The 12843-nt window shown below is 41.7% G+C and overlaps 1 protein-coding gene across 1 annotated transcript in view; it reads left to right on the forward strand.

Moving 5' to 3' along the window:
- Positions 1-12843, forward strand: part of LOC112249364 (solute carrier family 12 member 4-like) — a 55250-nt gene that overhangs the window by 3906 nt on the left and 38501 nt on the right. The gene's annotated exons all lie outside the window — the stretch shown is intronic.

Raw genomic sequence — 12843 nt, forward strand, 5'->3', positions numbered from 1 at the left:
AGAATTTATCATGAAGGGAAGCTGAAGTGTAAAGGATGGCTTGCAGACCGGTGTCAGTTACTGATTTGTAGTAGAATAAGGATGGCTAGTTGGCTGTGTTGATGAGGGGATTTACCACTATACATTTCTTCTATACATTCATGTTACAAGACAATGTTTTCTCACAACCGTTTCTTTCTGTAAATCTGTAGGCAATGTTTTACTTCCCATCACATCAATGCTTCCGTTGATAGAAGTGGTGACTAAGCTCCTGTATTTAGAACTGTTAAACATATGATTTTAGACTGAGAAAAAGACATACAAATAATGCCCTATAGAGTGTTCATGGGTGTATTCTGCTCTGCTGTCCCAAGTGGCTTACACATTACCCTGTGTTCCCCATAGGGCTCTGGTCAAAAGTAGTGTACTATTATAGGGATAGGGTACCATTTTAGGACACAACCCCACTAGCTACAGCTACAGTTGTCTCCCTGAGAGGCTATAGCAGAGCACTGCTGGTAGGGTAGGGTTAGCTGTATTATTCTACTAGAGCCCCTGGGGTTAGAGCTATGAGGGACATGTAACAACAAACTGGGCTATTTTAAAGTGGGAGTTGGCAGTCCTTTATGTAGGGAATGACTGTGTGTTTTCCACAGCCTCTAGCTTGCCCGGTAACAATGAATCCCCTCTCTCCTGATTGGGCTGCTACAATGTATTAGCTTCTGTTGAAAGACAAACAGTCCTCAAAGATTTTGTCCCAAATGGCACCTTATCCCCTATTGAATGAACCCTTTGGGCCCTGATCAAAAGTAGTGCACCATACAGGGAATAGGATGCAATTTTGGGACTAACCCTAAATCTTCAGGAGAGTGTCACTGTATTGTATAATAGCTTGACTTGAGGAATTAACATCATGCACAAAAACAACACCTACCTAACACAACTCTCTGAAGAAAGTCATGACCTGATGTGCAATTATGTTGTATCTATTTGTCACTTTGCCTTGTTATACCTGTATCCAAAGAATGTTCACCTGTTGCTGTTTCTGTCTGCCCTGTTTATGGATCCACCTTTTGTGCCAATTTTGTGTCAATTTGATTTTCCAATTGGTGGCCCCCCTCCTCTGTACAGATGTAGGATCTTAATTTGATCACTCTTTTGTTGCTGATAATTTTCCTGCACAACAAACCTATAGTGTATTTGAGTTTTAAAAAGGCTTCTAAAGTTTGTCATTTCCACTTTGAAATTTGCCCTAAAGAAAAACTTATCAACCCCTACAAGAATGTTCATGAATTATAATCCACATAATAATTCACATTTCCTGTTGCTGCAGGATTCTTTTTCTGCTGTAGCTGGTGAAGATCCTACAACTGTACTGTACAGTGCTCCTCTGCCCCTCACTGTTGTGCTGTAATCACCCTCTACTAACCATAACCTACTGTAATCATAACCACCCTCCTTCTACGCCGCTCTCCATCGTTAGCGCACATCAAAGCTAGCACACAGCGCCTCAGCACAGCGGGCTAGCATTCCTCTGCTCTACTGGGCAGCTGCTGTTGTTCATGAAAAACACCACTATAGTTAATGATGGCCTATTGTTGTCGCAGAAAACACAGGTTTTTTTCCAGGAAAAAAGGGATGAGGGTAGACAATAACAACAAAATGGAACAGTCCATTTAAATAACTTTCTCCTAGGTAGCTCAAGATGTTCTTAAAACCTTGAAGAAAAATTAACTGTGATGAAAAATACTTCAGTCATTCAGAATTCTGAAGAATATTACTTGTGAATTTGGATATAATTGTCTTTATTTTTATCTAAAAAATAAAGACAATTATATCCAAATTCACAAGTAATATTCTTTTTTTTTGATATATACATAAATTGTTCAATTGCTGTCATCTAGACAGTAATTGAACAATTTATGTATATATCAAAAATATACACAATCCCACTTCAGTCCTCTCAATCAGTATATCTTCATCTCCATAGCAGATTACAAAGGGAAACCCAGACGCGAGCTGCCCAGTGACACGAGCCTACCAGACGAGCTAAATGCCTTTTATGCTCGCTTCGAGGCAAAGTACACTGAAGCATGCATGAGAGCACCAGCTGTTCTGGATGACTATGTGATAACGCTCTCGGTAGCCAATGTGAACAAAACCTTTAAACAGGTCCACATTCACAAAGCCGCTGGGCCAGACGGATTACCAGGACGTGTACTCAAAGCATGCGCGGACCAACTGTTAAGTGTCTTCACTGACATTTTCAACCTCTCCCTGACTGAGTCTGTAATACCACCATGTTTCAAGCAGACCACCATAGTCCCTGTACCCAAGGAAGTGAAGATAACCTGCCTAAATGATTACCGCCCCGTGGCACTCACGTCGGTAGCCATGAAGTGCTTTGAAAGACTGGTCATGGCTCACATCAACAGCATCCTCCCGGACACCCTAGACCCACTCCAATTTGCTTACCGCCCTAACAGATCCACAGTTGACGCAATCTCAATCGTACTCCACACTGCCCTTTCTCACAAAAGGAACACCTACTGTATGTGAGAATGCTGTTCATTGACTACAGCTCAGCTTTCAACACCATAGTTCCCACGAGGCTCATCACTAAGCTAAGGACTCTGGGGACTAAACACCTCCCTCTGCAACTGGATCCTGGACTTCCTGACAGGCCGCCCCCAGGTGGTAAGAGTAGGCAACAACACGTCTGCCACGCTGATCCTTAACACTGGGGCCCCTCGGGGGTGTCTACTTAGTCCACTCCTGTATTCCCTGTTCACCCACGACTGTGTGGCCAAACACGATTCCAACACCATCATTAAATTTGCTGATAACACAACAGTGGTAGGCCTGTTCACCGACAATGATGAGACGGCCTATAGGGAGGAGGTCAGAAAACTGGCAGTGTGGTCCCAGGACCACAACCTCAACCGCAATGTGAGCAAGACAAAGGAGTTGATCGTGGACTACAGGAAAAGGAGGGCCGAACAGGCCCCCATTACATTGACGGAGCTGTAGTGGAGCGAGTCGAGAGTTTCAAGTTCCTTGGTGTCCACATCACCAACAAACTATCATGGTCCAAACATACCAAGACAGTCATGAAGAGGGCACGACAAAATCTTTTCCCTCTCAGGAGACTGAAAAGATTTGGCATGGGTCCCCAGCTCCTCAAAGGGTTCTAAAGCTTTGCATCACCGCCTGCTATGGCAACTGCTCAGCATCTGACTGTAAGGCGCTACAGAGGGTAGTGCGAACAATCCAGTACATCACTGGGACCAAGCTCCCTGCCATCCAGGACCTATACAATAGGCGGCTTCAGAGGAAAGCCCATAAAATGATCAGAGACTCCAGTCACCCAAGTTATAGACTGTTTTCTCTGCTGCCGCACGGCAAGCGGTGCCGGAGCTCCAAAAGGCTCCTCAACAGCTTCTACCCCCAAGCCATCAGACTGCTAAACAATTAATAAAATCGCCACCGGACAATTTACATTGACCCCCCCCCCCCCCTCGCCTTTTGTACACTGATGCTACTCACTGTTTATTATCTATGCATAGTCACTTCACCCCCACCTACATGTACAAATTATCTCAACTAACCTGTACCCCCGCACACTGACTCAGTACCAGTGCCCCCTGTATATAGTCTTGTTATTCTTATTCTTATTGTGTTACTTTTTAGTATTGCTTTTTATTTTAGTCTACTTGGTAAATATTTATTTTAACCAAGTATTTCTTTTAACCAACTGCACTGTTGGTTTAAGGGTTTGTCAATTAGCATTTCATGGTCAAGTCTACACTTGTTGTAGTCGGCACATGTGACAAATAAAGTTTGATTTGATGTGGTTTGAGTGAAAGAGTGGTCAATAGCGTACTTGAAAGACCTACAGAGACTGGATGGCTGTGCTTTGAAATTTATAACCAACCCACTGATAAGCATGTGCAACTTTTAGTTTTAAATTGAATCTCAACTTAATTTCCCCATTAGTGGTATGTAAATGCAGCGTGGTTATAGTTCATGTTTTTTAATAGGTAAACTCAACATGAACATAATACAAAGCAATAAATGTGGCAAAACCAAAACAGCCCTATCTGGTGCAACAAACACAAAGACAGGAAACAACCACCCACAAGACCCAATACAAAATATTCTGATATGGTTCCCAATCAGAGACAATGACTAACACCTGCCTCTGATTGAGAACCATATCAGGCCCAAACACAGAAACAGACAAACTAGACATCCAACATAGAATGCCCACTCAGATCACACCCTGACCAAACAAAACATAGAAACATACAAAGCAAACTATGGTCAGGGTGTGACATGGTAAGGAAACAGTTAGTCTGATTAAGTTCATCTGATAAACAATATATCAAACAGAACTGGATCCACAAATTCTTCTTCCTCTTCTTTTCCCCAGTGTCATTAAACACAATCTAACATCTTATCAGTCAGTCATTGTTGTTTGTATGATTATTAACACTGTCCAGACAGTGACTAAGTAGACACATTTCTAACTATGAAATATGAAGAATATATTCACAATTACTTAGTTGAGCACTTCACCATCCTTTATAAATGTGTAAGGACAAGTCAAATCAAAGTTTATTGGTCACATGCACTGAATACAGCTGGTGTAGACTACAGTAAAATGCTTACTTATGAGGCCATTCCCAACAATGCAGAGTTAAAAAGTAAGACAAATATTTTCTATATAGAAAAGGAAATAGTAACACAATAAATAGTAACACAATAAAAACAATAACGAGGTTTTATACAAGCAGATCATGGATCAGTTCAAATGAGCTAGACAAACTAACACCAAGTTATTATACAATACACAGTATTACAGTATCAAATCAATTGTAACTTAACTGCCTAAGGCTCTGGTATAGTTGTGTACCCACCTTTGTGTTGCTTGGTACAGTAGCAGGCTAGCAGCATCTCTGTTGTGGACCCTGGTGTCCGTTGAGAGTCTAACCAGTGTTGACAGCTACTGTAGCTAACTGACTAGTGTTCTTACACACACCCAAATGCTCACTCACATACACACACTCACATTTAGGCGTTCTATCTCGCTTGCGTTTGAATCTGTGCTTGCATGTACGCGCACACAGTCTTGTTTTTGTGAATTTTCAGGGACTATTTTATTCCCATTCAAAATCCTAACTCTTACCCTTAACCTAACCCTAACCTTAAACTCTAAGCCTAACCTTAACCCCAAACCCTAAACCTAACCCTTAAGCCTAAAATAGCATTTGAACAATACATTTTTTATCTTGTTTTCCTACATTGTCAGAACATTTCGGTGACTTGTCAGGACATTGTGATCCTGCCAACACTTTCTCTCACACACACACACACACACACACATTGCCTTTGAACAGCACTAATCAGAATAGCATCTCTGCCAGCTAACCACACGAGGTAGAGCCATAGAGAGGTCTAAGCTGCATGACTTCTATGCTGCTTAATAAAGTCTTAAATGTTCATTTAAGGAGAAGTTTAGCAAAGAGGCTTTCCTACCGAATGAGCTAATAGGGTGACAAAGTGTTTTTCATGGATAAGCAGCTTTGGTGATTGCTGACATGTTGAAGTTTTCTTGCTTTCTTTTGCATTATTGGTTATATAAATGGTTATCCACTGAAAAGTCATAACTCCAGAGTCTAGAGCCCAGATTCACAAAACCTTGTTAAGAAGAAATGTATTCTTAAGTGCAATTTTTTCCTTAAGTTATACTTAATGTGTATTCCTCAATAATACACATTATTGAGGAACATTGAGGAAATGTTCTCAAGTTTCTTCCTATGTTTCTTCCAAAGAAAAAAGTTCCGAAGAAATTTGATTCTTGAAAATAATGTTCTTAGATTTCTTCTTGGAAACATTTTAAATTCCAAGATACCTCAACTCAAGCATTAGGGGGTGCTATTACATTTTTGGGGATGAAAAACGTTCCCGTTTTAAACAAGATATTTTGTCATGAAAAGATGCTCGACTATGCATATAATTGACAGCTTTGGATAGAAAACACTCTGACGTTTCCAAAACTGCAAAGATATTGCAAAGATATTGTCTGTGAGTGCAACAGAACTGATGTTACAAAATCCAACCAGGAAGTGCCGCATTTTTTGAAACCGCCTCATGCCAATGATTCCTTATATGGCTGTGAATGAGATACGAATGAGCTTACGTTTTCCACGTATTCCCCAAGGTGTCTACAGCATTGTGACATCTTTTTACGCGTTTCCATTGAAGAATAGCCGTAAGGGACCATATATAGCAAGTGGTCACATGGTGTCTCCTGCAGTTCCGTGTCATTCAGACTCTAGTCTAGGGTATAGTTCTGTGTCAGTCAGACTAGTCTAGGGTATAGTTCTGTGTCAGTCAGACTAGTCTAGGGTATAGTTCTGTGTCAGTCAGAGTATTCTAGGGTATAGTTCTGTTGCAGTTAGACTCTAGTCCAGGGTATAGTTCTGTGTCAGTCAGACTAGTCTAGGGTATAGTTCTGTGTCAGTCAGACTAGTCTAGGGTGTAGTTCTGTGTCAGTCAGACTCTAGCCTAGGGTATAGTTCTGTGTCAGTCAGACTAATCTAGGGTATTGTTCTGTGTCAGTCAGACTCTAATCTAGGGTATAGTTCTGTGTCAGTCAGACAAGTGTAGGGTATAGTTCTGTGTCAGTCAGACTAGTCTAGGGTATAGTTCTGTGTCAGTCAGACTAATCTAGGATTTAGTTCTGTGTCAGTCAGACTAGTCTAGGGTATAGTTATGTATCAGTCAGACTCTAGTCTAGGGTATAGTTCTGTGTCAGTCAGACTCTAGTCTAGGGTATTGTTCTGTGTCGGTCAGACTCTAGTCTAGGGTATAGTTATGTGTCAGTCAGACTCTAGTCTAGGATGTAGTTCTTTGTCAGTCAGACTAGTCTAGGATGTAGTTCTGTGTCAGTCAGATTCTAGTCTACGGTATAGTTCTGTGTCAGTCAGACTCTAGTCTAGGCTATAGTTCTGTGTCAGTCAGACTAGTCTAGGCTATAGTTATGTGTCAGTCAGACTCTAGTCTAGGTTATAGTTCTGTGTCAGTCAGACTCTAGTCTAGGGTATTGTTCTGTGTCAGTCAGACTCTAGTCTAGGATGTAGTTCTGTGTCAATCAGACTCTAGTCTAGGGTATAGTTCTGTGTCAGTCAGACTCTAGTCTAGGGTATTGTTCTGTGTCAGTCAGACTCTAGTCTAGGGTGTAGTTCTGCGTCAGTCAGAGTCTAGTCTAGGATATAGTTCTGTGTCAGTCAGACTAGTCTAGGATGTAGTTCTGTGTCAGTCAGATTCTAGTCTACGGTATAGTTCTGTATCATTCAGATTCTAGTCCAGGGTATTGTTCTGTGTCAGACTCTAGTCTATGGTATAGTTTTGTGTCAGTGAGTCTCTAGTCTATGGTATAGTTCTGTGTCAGTCAGACTAGTCTAGGGTATAGTTCTGTGTCAGTCAGACTAGTCTAGGGTATAATTCTGTGTCAGTCAGACTAGTCTAGGGTGTAGTTCTGTGTCAGTCAGACTAGTCTAGGGTTTGGTTCTGTTTCAGTCAGACTAGTCTAGGGTGTAGTTCTGTGTCCGTCAGAATAGTCTAGGGTGTAGTTCTGTGTCCGTCAGACTAGTCTAGGGTTTGGTTCTGTTTCAGTCAGACTAGGCTAGGGTGTAGTTCTGTGTCCGTCAGAATAGTCTAGGGTATAGTTCTGTGTCAGTCAGACTCTATTCTAGGGTATAATTCTGTGTATGTCAGACTTGTCTAGGGTATAGTTCTGTGTCAGTCAGACTCTAGTCTAGGGTATAATTCTGTGTATGTCAGACTAGTCTAGGGTATAGTTCTGTGTCAGTCAGACTCTAGTCTAGGGTATAGTTCTGTGTCAGTCAGACTAGTCTAGGATGTAGTTCTGTGTCAGTCAGACTCTAGTCTAGGGTATAGTTCTGTGTCAGTCAGACTAGTCTAGGTATACTTCTGTGTCAGTCAGACTTTAGTCTGTGGTATAATTCTGTGTATGTCAGACTTGTCTAGGGTATAGTTCTGTGTCAGTCAGACTTGTCTAAGGTATAGTTTTGTGTCAGTCAGACTCTAGTCGGGGGTGTAGTTCTGCGTCAGTCAGAGTCTAGGATATAGTTCTGTGTCAGTCAGACTAGTCTAGGGTGTAGTTCTGTGTCCGTCAGACTAGTCTAGGGTTTGGTTCTGTGTCAGTCAGTCTAGTCTAGGGTGTAGTTCTGTGTCCGTCAGACTAGTCTAGGATATAGTTCTGTGTCAGTCAGACTCTAGTCTAGGGTATAATTCTGTGTATGTCAGACTAGTCTAGGGTATAGTTATGTGTCAGTCAGACTCTAGTCTAGGGTATAGTTTTGTGTCACAGACTCTAGTCTAGGGTGTAGTTCTGTGTCAGTCAGACTCTAGTCTAGCATATAGTTCTGTGTCAGTCAGACTAGTCTAGGGTATAGTTCTGTGTCAGTCAGACTAGTCTAGGATGTAGTTCTGTGTCAGTCAGATTCTAGTCTATGGTATAGTTCTGTATCAGTCAGATTCTAGTCCAGGGTATAGTTCTGTGTCAATCAGACTAGTCTAGGATGTAGTTCTGTGTCAGTCAGACTCTAGTCTAGGGTATAGTTCTGTGTCAGTCAGACTCTAGTCTATGGTATAGTTTTGTGTCAGTGAGTCTCTAGTCTATGGTATAGTTCTGTGCCAGTCAGACTCTAGTCTAGGGTATAGTTCTGTGTCAGTCAGACTAGTCTAGGATGTAGTTCTGTGTCAGTCAGACTAGTCTAGGGTATAGTTCTGTGTCAGTCAGACTCTACTCTAGGGTATAATTCTGTGTCAGACTCTAGTCTATGGTATAGTTTTGTGTCAGTGAGTCTCTAGTCTATGGTATAGTTCTGTGTCAGTCAGACTAGTCTAGGGTATAGTTCTGTGTCAGTCAGACTAGTCTAGGATGTAATTCTGTGTCAGTCAGACTAGTCTAGGGTATAGTTCTGTGTCAGTCAGACTCTAGTCTAGGGTGTAGTTCTGTGTCAGTCAGAATCTAGTCTAGGATATAGTTCTGTGTCAGTCAGACTAGTCTAGGATGTAGTTCTGTGTCAGTCAGATTCTAGTCTACGGTATAGTTCTGTATCATTCAGATTCTAGTCCAGGGTATAGTTCTGTGTCAGTCAGACTAGTCTAGGATGTAGTTCTGTGTCAGTCAGACTCTAGTCTATGGTATAGTTTTGTGTCAGTGAGTCTCTAGTCTACGGTATAGTTCTGTATCATTCAGACTCTAGTCTAGGGTATAGTTCTGTGTCAGTCAGACTCTAGTCTAGGGTATAGTTCTGTGTCAGTCAGACTAGTATAGTTCTGTGTCAGTCAGACTCTAGTCTAGGATGTATAGTTCTGTGTCAGTCAGACTAGGGTATAGTTCTGTGTCAGTCAGACTCTAGTCTAGGGTATAGTTCTGTGTCAGTCAGACTAGTCTAGGTCTAGGTGTAGTTCTTTAGTCTATGGTATAATTCTGTGTATGTCAGACTTGTCTATGTATAGTTCTGTGTCAGTCAGACTTGTCTACTAGGTATAGTTCTGTGTCAGTCAGACTCTAGTCGAGGGTATAGTTCTGTGTCAGTCAGACTAGTCTAGGATGTAGTTCTGTGTCAGTCAGACTAGTCTAGGGTGTAGTTCTGTGTCCGTCAGAGACTCAGTCTAGGGTTTAGTTCTGTGTCAGTCAGACTCTAGTCTAGGGTGAGTTCTGTGTCAGTCAGACTAGTCTAGGTATAGTTCTGTGTCAGTCAGACTTTAGTCTAGGGTATAATTCTGTGTATGTCAGACTAGTGGGTATAGTTCTTCTGTGTCAGTCACAATTCTCTTTGGTAGATAATGCTCTACTCTCTGTCTAGGGTATAATTCTGTGTATGTCAGACTAGTCTAGGGTATAGTTATTCTGTGTCAGTCTAGGATGTAGTTCTGTGTCAGACTGTATCAGTCAGAGTCTAGGTATAGTTCTGTGTCAGTCAGACTCTAGTCTAGGGTATAGTTATGTGTCAGTCAGACTCTAGTCTAGCGTATAGTTCTGTGTCAGTCAGACTCTAGTCTAGGGTATAGTTCTGTGTCAGTCAGACTCTAGTCTATGGTATAATTCTGTGTATGTCAGACTAGTCTAGGATGTAGTTCTGTGTCAGTCAGACTCTAGTCTACGGTATAGTTCTGTGTCAGTCAGACTTGTCTAGGGTATATTTCTGTGTCATTCAGACTCTAGTCTAGGGTATAGTTCTGTGTCAGTCAGACTTGTCTAGGGTATAGTTCTGTGTCAGTCAGACTCTAGTCTTACGGTATAGTTCTGTGTCAGTCAGACTTGTCTAGGGTATAGTTCTGTGTCAGTCAGAGTCTAGTCTAGGGTATAGTTCTGTGTCATTCAGACTAGTCTAGGATGTAGTTCTGTCTCAGTCAGAGTCTAGTCTAGGGTATAGTTCTGTGTCAGTCAGACTTGTCTAGGGTATAGTTCTGTGTCAGTCAGACTCTAGTCTAGGGTATAGTTCTGTGTCATTCAGACTAGTCTAGGATGTAGTTCTGTCTCAGTCAGAGTCTAGTCTAGGGTATAGTTCTGTGTCAGTCAGACTTGTCTAGGGTATAGTTCTGTGTCAGTCAGACTCTAGTCTAGGGTATTGGTTCATTGTATATTTAAATCCAGGGGGAAGAGTGTATTTTAGAGAACTCCATATCTATCAGGGAGAAGATAGTCAAGCAGATACAGCCTGTGTTTCCATTAGGTGGACATATCTATCAGGGAGAAGATAGTCAAGCAGATACAGCCTGTGTTTCCATTAGGTGGACATATCTATCAGGGAGAAGATAGTCAAGCAGATACAGCCTGTGTTTCCATTAGGTGGACATATCTATCAGGGAGAAGATAGTCAAGCAGATACAGCCTGTGTTTCCATTAGGTGGACATATCTATCAGGGAGAAGATAGTCAAGCAGATACAGCCTGTGTTTCCATTAGGTGGACATATCTATCAGGGAGAAGATAGTCAAGCAGATACAGCCTGTGTTTCCATTAGGTGGACATATCTATCAGGGAGAAGATAGTCAAGCAGATACAGCCTGTGTTTCCATTAGGTGGACATATCTATCAGGGAGAAGATAGTCAAGCAGATACAGCCTGTGTTTCCATTAGGTGGACATATCTATCAGGGAGAAGATAGTCAAGCAGATACAGCCTGTGTTTCCATTACAGCCTGTGTTTCCATTAGGTGGACATATCTATCAGGGAGAAGATAGTCAAGCAGATACAGCCTGTGTTTCCATTAGGTGGACATATCTATCAGGGAGAAGACAGTCAAGCAGATACAGCCTGTGTTTCCATTAGGTGGACATATCTATCAGGGAGAGATAGAAGACAGTCAAGCAGATACAGCCTGTGTTTCCATTAGGTGGACATATCTATCAGGAGAAGACAGTCAAGCAGATACAGCCTGTGTTTCCATTGGGTGGACATATCTATCAGGGAGAAGATAGTCAAGCAGATACAGCCTGTGTTTCCATTAGGTGGACATATCTATCAGGGAGAAGACAGTCAAGCAGATACAGCCTGTGTTTCCATTAGGTGGACATATCTATCAGGGAGAAGACAGTCAAGCAGATACAGCCTGTGTTTCCATTAGGTGGACATATCTATCAGGGAGAAGACAGTCAAGCAGATACAGCCTGTGTTTCCATTAGGTGGACATATCTATCAGGGAGAAGACAGTCAAGCAGATACAGCCTGTGTTTCCATTGGGTGGACATATCTATCAGGGAGAAGATAGTCAAGCAGATACAGCCTGTGTTTCCATTGGTTGGACATATCTATCAGGGAGAAGATAGTCAAGCAGATACAGCCTGTGTTTCCATTAGGTGGACATATCTATCAGGGAGAAGATAGTCAAGCAGATACAGCCTGTGTTTCCATTGGTTGGACATATCTATCAGGGAGAAGATAGTCAAGCAGATACAGCCTGTGTTTCCATTAGGTGGACATATCTATCAGGGAGAAGATAGTCAAGCAGATACAGCCTGTGTTTCCATTAGGTGGACATATCTATCAGGGAGAAGATAGTCAAGCAGATACAGCCTGTGTTTCCATTAGGTGGACATATCTATCAGGGAGAAGATAGTCAAGCAGATACAGCCTGTGTTTCCATTAGGTGGACATATCTATCAGGGAGAAGATAGTCAAGCAGATACAGCCTGTGTTTCCATTAGGTGGACATATCTATCAGGGAGAAGATAGTCAAGCAGATACAGCCTGTGTTTCCATTGGTTGGACACCGCTCTTCCATTGATTGTTTATGGATTGACAGGTAAGTAACAGGTCAGGAATACTTTTGTCTTAGTGGTTGTTTTTATACGGTGGCAACACAGCAGCACTGATCATAGGCCTTTACAGAAAAAGACACAACCTCATTTAATGCCCCACCCTCGTGCTTACTAGACCATTTGGACTTTCCTTTTCCTGTTGCCTTTGTTTGAATGGGACCATATTAAAAATATGGCAACCAAATGTGTGATAATTTTACTGGTGTGTTTGAAGCTTAAAACTAATCTGCAAATATGGTATTTGTTCATATCTTGGCTAATAGTCTCTGCTTTGTATTAAATGTAAAAAGACAAAGAAAGAAGCTTCCAAAATTCATTCTGCAGATGTAAGTTGGCCTGTAACTTCACTACACCAGTGATATGTTGACACTTCCAGTAATAGGCCTAGTTCAAAGACCTCTTCAGTCAAGCACATATGAAACAACTTCATTATATGTCTGGATAGCTTTGGGAACTTGGGTAGTCATGTTATTTCTCTCTGTAAAAAGCTAAAGTGAGTGCT

This window comes from Oncorhynchus tshawytscha, linkage group LG04, assembly GCF_018296145.1.
Source record: "Oncorhynchus tshawytscha isolate Ot180627B linkage group LG04, Otsh_v2.0, whole genome shotgun sequence".
In the NCBI taxonomy this organism is placed as follows: Eukaryota; Metazoa; Chordata; class Actinopteri; order Salmoniformes; family Salmonidae; genus Oncorhynchus; species Oncorhynchus tshawytscha.